This window comes from Cucurbita maxima, unplaced genomic scaffold (genome assembly GCF_002738345.1).
Source record: "Cucurbita maxima cultivar Rimu unplaced genomic scaffold, Cmax_1.0 Cma_Scf00072, whole genome shotgun sequence".
NCBI classification, from domain to species: Eukaryota; Viridiplantae; Streptophyta; class Magnoliopsida; order Cucurbitales; family Cucurbitaceae; genus Cucurbita; species Cucurbita maxima.
Genome location: NW_019272088.1, coordinates 435962 through 445381, shown reverse-complemented (window position 1 = coordinate 445381; position 9420 = coordinate 435962). Strand labels below are relative to the sequence as shown.

General features: G+C 37.2%; 1 non-coding gene across 1 annotated transcript; it reads right to left on the bottom strand.

Moving 5' to 3' along the window:
• Positions 1-8075: 8075 nt before the first annotated feature.
• On the bottom strand, positions 8076-8149 carry TRNAI-AAU. Its single transcript has one exon. It is a non-coding gene; the product is annotated as a tRNA-Ile (tRNA).
• Between the last annotated feature and the right edge of the window lie 1271 nt (positions 8150-9420).

The following is a 9420-nucleotide window of genomic DNA, read 5'->3' as shown; positions in this document are numbered from 1 at the left end:
CCTTGTAAAAACCTTGAGAAAAACCTCTCACAAACTCACTCTTCATATATATTAAATCCCTCCCAAGTTTATCACTCATCGGATTCCACAATTTCGTTCTAAGGCTGGAGAACAGTGGAGAAGACACTAGTGGTGGTTCGAAATCGGTTCATGAGGAAAAAGAAATTTGAACTACAAAAGGTTAGTACTCAAAGACCTTAAGTTTAAATACTTATGAACATGCTAGTTATTTACTATAATTGATGCTCTAAGAGTGCCTAAGATCCAAATTGCTTTTGCATGTGTTATATTAACTTCATCAGGTTGAAGAGAGGAATGAAGCATTCCTTATAAGAATGTTAAAATCTCTCCTTAATAGACGCGTTTTAAAAATTTTAGACATACGACGATACGTAACCAGCAAAAAATAAACAATATCTGCTAGTAACTGGAGAGGGGAACCACGCATTTATTTTAAGGTTGTGGATACCTCATTCTCGTAGACATATTATAAAATTGTGAGGTTGATGGTGATACGTAATTAGCCAAAGTAGACATTATCTAATAGAGGTGGGCTTGGTTTGTAACAAATTGTATTAGAGATAGTCATCAAGTGATGTGCCAACGAGGTTGCTAGGAACACAATGGGGTGGATTGGAAAATCCCACATCGGTTGGGGAAGGGATGAAATATTTCTTATAAGCATGTGGAAATCTCTTACTATTAGACGTGTTTTAAAACCGTGAGGTTGACGATGATATATAATGAGTCAAAGTAGACAATATCTAGGCTAATACTCATAGTTTGTTGGGATAGTTCAGTTGGTTAGAGCGTATAATGTTAACGATAAAGTTGGGGAGGTTCAAGCTCTCTTTTTAGCAATGGTAATGAATCATTCCATTTTAGTATATGGAAAAATTTAACCCTTCAACCAAAGTGGACAATGTCATATAATTATGGAGGTTCGTGATTCCGAACATTGTTATATAGTCTTAATCCAGCATCCCTAATAATAATGTTGAGTTCTTTTTAGGGGTACCTTCGATACAAAAACATAATGTAAAAAATATTTTCGCATAAAGCTGTTACATCATTGCATATTCTAGTCACTCTAGGTCCCTAAAAAACTAGGGTCGTTACATATAATCTACACTTGAACTCTCTATAACCTTGAGAAAAATCTGTGGCAACTCGCTTGACCAAGGATTCGATTACCGCCTACAAGTAGGTTACTTATTTAGTTGCACTATATATTACTTTTCCTTTTTCAGGGATCACTAATTGTTAGTTAAGGTCACAGAGGAGGGTCGTCTTGAGCAATCAGTTCCATGTGTTATGAGTTGTTGTCCTTAGTTTTCATATCTCGTTCCAATTTTTATCAATTTTTTCTTTGTCACGTCAGTTCTATGTGTTACGAGTTTTTGTTCTTATTTTTCGAATCTTGTTCCATTTTTATCAAATTTTTTCTTTGTCAGTACGTGTCATGAAAAATGATTTTAAGCCTCGAGTCCATGTTTGTGCATTCTTGAGCCATCAACAAAATCACTCTAAAATATCGACGTCTTATTCCTAGGCTAGATCATATGCTTGATGAATTGCATGGCTCATATCTCTTTACAAAGATTGATTTGAAATCTGGATATCATTAAATTAGAAGGCATATATGAGATGAATGGAAAAGAGCTTTCAAAACTAAGGTTGGATTGTATGAATGACTTGTTATACCTTTTGGGTTAACTAATGCTCCTAGTACATTTATCTTAATGAATCGGGTTTTGATAGAATATTTAGGAAAGCATGGAAAGAGAAACTTTTGGCTCATTTTAATAAGTGTAGTTTTTTCATGGAAAAAGTTAATTTTATTGGCTTCATAATTGGTAAAAATGGAGCAGAAGTAACTTCTTGGTCTGAAGCACAAGGAATCCTTAATTTGAAGAAAAAGAGATTGTAGATAAGATTTTGAAACTTACCCCTAATTTGAGCCCAAAATAGATTTTCTTGAATTTGGCTTGTTCTTGAGGTTATTTCTCTTCGTTGTCTTCTATGGAAACATTCCTTGGAGGTGCAATTGGGATCGTCCTTGCTTGACATATTCTCGTGTATCGACGAATTGGATTGGGGGAATGATTTCTTGGCACTTTCAGCATTGTAAGAACAAGTTTAAAGAGAAATGGTGTAGAATTGCTCTTGAATTTTGAAGAAATCTCAGAGAAGGAGACCCAAAATCTAAACGCTTATTGCCTACTATTGGGAGCTCGATTGTTGTTCCAAACTATTGCCTAAACTTTCAACTTTACAGGGGAAGCTTAAACAAACATTGAGAGCTTCAGAATCACTATGATATTGAGATTGAACTTTCTGGATAATCCGTAAAAAATATCTACACTGGTCAGAGGACACATATTTTTATCCCTTTTTATTCATGGTTCTCATAACCAACTACTCCATTTTTTCTATTAAACAATATCATCACAGCATACATGACATTACTGCTATGCCCTAATTTAACCTAAGAATCACTAAAAATAACATGAATGCAACTACCCTAACTTTGGTTTCTTGGCCTTGAACGCAACGTTGTCGTCTGTAAATGGGTATCTTACCTTTACTTTAAAATAAGAGTAATGTGGTTTGAGTACTTTAATAAATACTCAGTAAGTAATCTCACTATTATGGTCGGAATATGAATCATGTGTAATATAGTGGGACCTATCCTTTCATAAATACATTGTGGCATGGGCTTGAGCTTTGCTTTTCGGTCCAAGCAGAGTTGAATATGTTGTACTTCCCTACACACGACTCATGAATGTGCACATTGACCACCAGGTGGGTTGGTATAAGAGTACTCTATGGGTTTGCCTCGTCAAGCTTGTGCACACTCACACTACCAAATACCATGAATGGAAAAGACCAGCATAATATCATAGGGAACATAAATATTATAAGGTATGTGTTTGTACTAATCATAATGGAGAAGTATCTCGATGCACCTCCCATATAAAATGCATGAGATCCCTAACATTAAAACATGACATAACGTTCCTATGAGACATACATACTTGATTCTTGTCATATTGGTCATGATTAACAATACATGGTTTTTCTAATGTTTCATAGGCATAGGGTGTACGAAACATAATATAGAAGTATCTCGATGCACGTGGTATACAAAATGCATGAGGTCCCATAACATCAAAGCATGACATATATTCATGGCGCTAGTCATACCTCCAATCTATTCATACCATAGTGTTCCTATGAGATATAAATACTTGATTCATTTCATATTTTTAATAATTAACAATACATGATTTTCTAATGTCTCATAGTCCTAGAATAGTGTATATGATATCATAGCGTAACTTATATGCAACATATCGTATATCATGTCATATACATAACATAGTATATGTCATACAATCATAAAACACGACATGTGTAGGGCCACAGGTAGCGATGTCCATTCCCCGTCATCATCCCCACCATCTATTTCATTCTCAAATTCAATGAAATTCTCTCTTTATTTGTGTGGGGATCAGGGTAAGAGATTCATGGCAAGGAAGTGGAAGGGATCGATTCCCTATGGAAAATTTTAGTGGGTTTTAAATCCAAGAGTCAGTCTTGGAGGAAAAGGCCAAGAGTTTTGAAGATGAAAGGCCAAGAATCTTTATAGAAATAATGAATTTTTAAGGGTTACAAACAGTGACATTGTTATGTCTATATTTAGTTTTAGAAAACCTTATAAATACATTTGTTATCTTTGTCTACTTCTATCGTTAGTGTGTGTGGGACTTATTTCACAAATTTATGAGTTTTCGTTAACAGAATTATATAAAGCCAATGGCAATGTGGGTCAAATGCCGCTACCGCGACTAGTGAAGATAAACTTCGAGAATTGGAGCATTCATATGAAAGCTTTTTTCGGTTCTCAAGATGCATGGGAGGTGGTCGAAGAAGGGTTAGAAGAACCAAAAGATACCACGGGTTATACAGTGGCGCAACACAAGATGTTAAAAGAGGTGCGATCAAAGGATAAGGCGACACTATACATGTTGTTCCGAGTCGTTGACGAGTTAGGCTTTGAGAAGCTTGCCAATGCAACTACTTCAAAAGAAGCGTCAGAAACTTAAGAAAAGTGTTCAAAGAAATCGACCGAGTCAAGCAAGTGCGTCTCCAAACTCTTCGTGGCAAGTTGGAGAGCATGAAGATGGAGTCAGAAAGTGTATCTGTCTACATCACGCATGTACAAACTGTGCTAAACCAACTCAACCAAAATGGAGAAATGTTAGCCGAGACGCAGGTTTTGGAGAAGATTTTAAGGTCATTAACCAACAACTTTGAGAATGTTGTATGCGCCATAGAATAGTCAAAGGACCTAGCAACGTTCACAGTCGACGACCTAGCTGGTTTTCTCGAGGCACACGAGCAACGTAAGAAGAAGGAAGAAACACTTGATCAAGCACATCAAACCAAGGCGTCATTTAAAGATTAAAAGGTACTCTACTCTCAAAATTTTGAAGGTAGAGGTTTTGACCGTGAAAGTAGTAAAAATGGTCATGGTGCTCAAGGAAGTAGTCATGAAGGATAATATAAGAAGAAGGGACAGCGGAGCCAAGCAAATTGGCATGGAAGAGGACGCAATCGAGGAAGAGGCGGCCGATCAATTTACTCCAACATTCAGTGCTACAAATGTCACAAATATGCACTATGCAAACGATTGTAACTCCGACAAATGTTACAATTGTGGTAGAGGGGCATTTTGCAAAAGATTGTCGAGCCGATAAAAATGTGGAAGAAACATTCAACCTAGCCTTGGTGACGCAACAAACGAAGGTCTTAGGTCTTTTCTTGATGGCTCAAAATGAAGATCTGAAAGCGTAAGAACACGATGGAGAAAAAGACGATGGCGGTAGTTGTGAGGCGGTGGAAACCGTTGGAAATGAGGGGATACACAGCGGATTCGGCAAAATCGCAATATTGGAGATGAGATAATCGAAGAAGGAATTTGGATTTGAACCCGCGATCGGCGAATGAGCCCAAGAAACTTCTGGATCTTCAAAAAGTGAATAGAGATTTAGAGCAACAACCAAAATCGGCCGTGGATAAATCTATGGAGAAGTCTTAGTTGCAGACGTTGAAATCGCTGAACGAGCGCATTTTGAAGGAGAAAGTAGAGATTGAAAAAGAAAAGAGAGCTTTTAGAAATGAAGATTGAAATCTTAGAGAAGGAAGGGCTGAGCTGAGTGAGAGTTCTTTCTATCTCAAATAGGAGAAGGAAGAGAATGGGAAAGAAATTTCTAAGCTTGTAAAAAGAATTGAAGAAGTATGGGGAAAGAGAGGAAAGCTAGTGATAAGTCGTGGGTTCAAAACAAGAGGTGCATGCTGGAAAGTGAAATTCTTTACATTGAAGAGTGGCACCATACGGATCAAGTTGAACATCCATGTAGTCAAACTTGGTTAGACGTGGGCGTGGGTCGGAAGAAATATCGTGTGTCGCATATCGAGTGGAGCCGCGTCACTTTACAATGCGCCTGACGCGTTATTCCACCTAATCGTCAATACGTGTCCCTCAGGCTGTCTGACATGCTTTCCCTACCGCAAGTTGACATGTGGCTGCTTTCCCTCCCGCAAGTTGACATGTGGCTTGCCGGCTGTCTAACGCGCTTTCCTTCCCACAAGTTGACACATGGCTTGCCGAAAACTTTTCTCTCATGAGAGTCGCAATACTTAATTTGACTTTCAAAGTGAGTTCATTTACCTCCTTGCTCGTGAAAAGACTCTTAGAAATCCTCGAATTTATTCTTTCGTAAAAGAACATATCGAACGGCCAAAACTAGTTCATTTACCTCCTTCTTGTTCCTGAAATGACTCTCAGAAATCCTCGAATTTCATCCTTCATTGAAGAACATATCGAACGACTCAGATCTAAAGAAAATTTGTGAATGGCCATTGTATGGCTTAAAGTTCGTACTGTTGTAACCCCATATCATGAAAAGATATTATTAAGAATTAATAAAACTCTATGTAATTGTCGAACCTACGACCTCAATATTTTTAACACGACAATCTTACAACTGAGCTAATTGAGCATAGGTTTTATGCACATTGTAGATCGTTAGCTCCTAATGCAGCCAATCGAGTTTTGTTTACATAACTTTATGCATAATAAACTTAAAAAAGTTATTATCTTCTAAAGTTCGTAGTGTTTTAACTCTATCATGAAAAGATATAATTAAAAATGAATGAAATTGGATCATGCAAATGTTGATCCTATTACAACCTTCACGTTATTAGCTCGACCCTTTAACCAACTGAGCTAATAAGCCATAGATTTTCTCTCCTGACAATGCGCCTGACGCGTTATTCCACCCAATCGTCAATACGTGTCCCTCAGGCTGTCTGACACGCTTTCCCTCCCACAAGTTGACACGTGGCTTGCCGGCTGTCTCACGCGCTTTTCTTCCCACAAGTTGACACGTGGCTTGCCGAAATTTTTTCACTCGTGAGAGTCGCAATACTGAATCTGGCCTTCAAAGTGAGTTCATTTACCTCCTTGTTCGTGAAAAGACTCTGAGAAAACCTCGAATTTCATCTTTCGTAAAAGAACATATCGAACGACTCAGATCTAAAGAAAAATTTTGAAGTATGATCTATTTAAAGTTAACCCTGTATCATGAAAATATATTATTAAGAATTAATAAAACTTGGCCTATGTAATTGTCGAACCTACGACCTCCACGTTTTTAACACGATAATCTTACAACTGAGCTAATTGGGCATAGGTTTTATGCACATTATAGATCGTTAGCTCCTAATCCAGCCAATCGAGTTTCGTTTACATAACTTTATGCATAATAAACTTAAAAAAGTCATCTTCTAAATTTCGTAGTGTTTTAACTCGTATCATGAAAAGATATAATTAAAAATTAATGAAATTGGCCCATGCAAGTGTTGAACTTACCAACCTTCACGTTATTTGCACGACTCTCTAACCAACTAAGCTAATTGGCCTCAAATTTTATCTTTTGTAAAAGAACATATCGATCGGCCAAAATAAGTTCATTTACATCCTTCTTGTTTCTGAAAGGACTCTCAGAAATCCTCGAATTTCATCTTTCATTGAAGAACATATCGAACGCTCAGATCTAAAGAAAAATTGTCGTATCATCGGTTTAAAGTTCGTACTGTTGTAACCCCATATCATGAAAAGATATTATTAAGAATAATCTTACAACTGAATAATCTTACAACTGAACTAATTGGGCATAGGTTTTATGCACATTATAGATCATTAGCTCCTAATCCAGCCAATCGAGTTTACATAACTTTATGCATAATAAACTTGAAATAGTCATTATCTTCTAAAGTTCGTAGTGTTTTAACTCGTATCATGAAAAGATATAAATAAAAACAGATGAAGTTGGCCCATGCAAGTGTCAAACCTGCAACCTTCGCGTTATTAGCAGAACACTCTAATCAACTGAGCTAATAGGCCATAGATTTTCTCTCTTGACAATGCGCATGAGGCGTTATTCCACCCAATCGTCAATACGTGTCCCTCAGTCTATCTGACACGCTTTCCCTCCCGCATGTTGACACGTGGCTTGCTGGTTGTCTGACGCGCTTTCCTTCCCACAAGTTGACACGTGGCTTGCCGAAAACTTTTCTCTCATGAGAGTCACAATACTGAATATGGCTTTCAAAGTGAGTTCATTTACCTCCTTGTTCTTGAAAAGACTCTGAGAAATCCTCGAATTTCATCTTACGTAAAAGAGCATATCGATGACACAGATCTAAAGAAAAAGTTCGTACTGTTGTAACCCCGTATCATGAAAAGATATTATTAAGAATTAATAAAACTTGGCCTATGTAATCGTTCGAACCTATGACCTCAACAATTTTAACCCAACAATCTTACAACTGAGCTAATTGGGCATAGGTTTTATGCACATTATAGATAGTTAGCTCCTAATCCAGCCAATCGAGTTTCATTTACATAACTTTATACATAATAAACTTGAAAAAGTCATTATCTTCTGAAGTTCATAGTGTTTTAACTCGTATCATGAAAAGATATAATTAAAAATGAATGAAATTGGCCCATGCAGGTGTCAAACCTGCAACCTTCGCGTTATTAGCACGACGCTCTAACCAACTAAGCTAATAAACCATAGATTTTCACTTGTGAGAGTCGCAATACTGAATCTTTCCTTCAAAGTGAGTTCATTTACCTCCTTGTTCGTGAAAAGAATCTGAGAAATCCTCGAATTTATCTTTCGTAAAAGAACATATCGAACGACTTAGATCTAAAGAAAAATTGTTAAGTATCATCTGTTTAAAGTTCGTACTTTTGTAACCCCGTATCATAAAATGATATTATTAAAAATTAATAAAACTTGGCCTATGTAATTGTCAAACCTACGACCTTCACGTTTTTAACCCTACAATCTTACAACTGAGCTAATTGGGCATAGATTTTATGCACATTATAGATCGTTAACTCCTAATCAAGCTAATCGAGTTTTGTTTACATAACTTTATGCATAATAAACTTAAAAAAGTCATTATCTTCTAAAGTTCATAGTGTTTTAACTTGTATCATGAAAAAAATATAATTAAAAATAAATGAAAGTAGCCCATGCATGTGTCGAAGTTGCAACCTTTGTGTTATTAGCACAATGCTCAAACCAACTGAGCTAATAGGCCATAGATTTTCTCTCCTGACAATGCTCCTGACGCGTTATTCCACCCAATCGTCAATACGTGTCCCTCAGGCTGTCTGACACGCTTTCCCTCCCGCAAGTTGACACGTGGCTTGCCAGCTGTCTCACGCACTTTCCTTCCCACAAGTTGACACGTGGCTTGCCGAAAAAATTTCTCTCGTGAGAGTCGCAATACTGAATCTGGCCTTCAAAGTGAGTTCATTTACCTCCTTGTTCGTGAAAAGACTGAGAAATCCTTGAACATATCGAACGGCCAAAATAAGTTCATTTACCTCCTTCTTGTTCTTGAAAGGACTCTCAGATATCCTCGAATTTCATCCTTCATAGAAGAACATATCGAACGACTTAGATCTAAGCGGCATAGTTTGAAAAACAACATCCAAGACTTCTTAAGTTCCAAGAGATGTAGTCTAATCGTGAATCAAGGGCTTGCCCTAATACAGTCTGACCACCTACGCTCAAGGCTTCATGCTTCCAAGCAGCGTAGTCTAAGTCATGAGCATGTCGTACCGTGGGAGGTCTTAGGAGTTTTTGATTTTTGGCTAGAGTAACTTACTATCTTCTTGTTCCATCATGGCCTAGACTAATCCCCATGATAAACCATAAAGGTCTATGTGGTCGATGCATACATGAACATGGAATCTTGCAAAGCTTTTGGGCCAATCATGAACATGGCATATTAGGAGGTCATTGGTCACTTTGGACATGATTAGAGTTT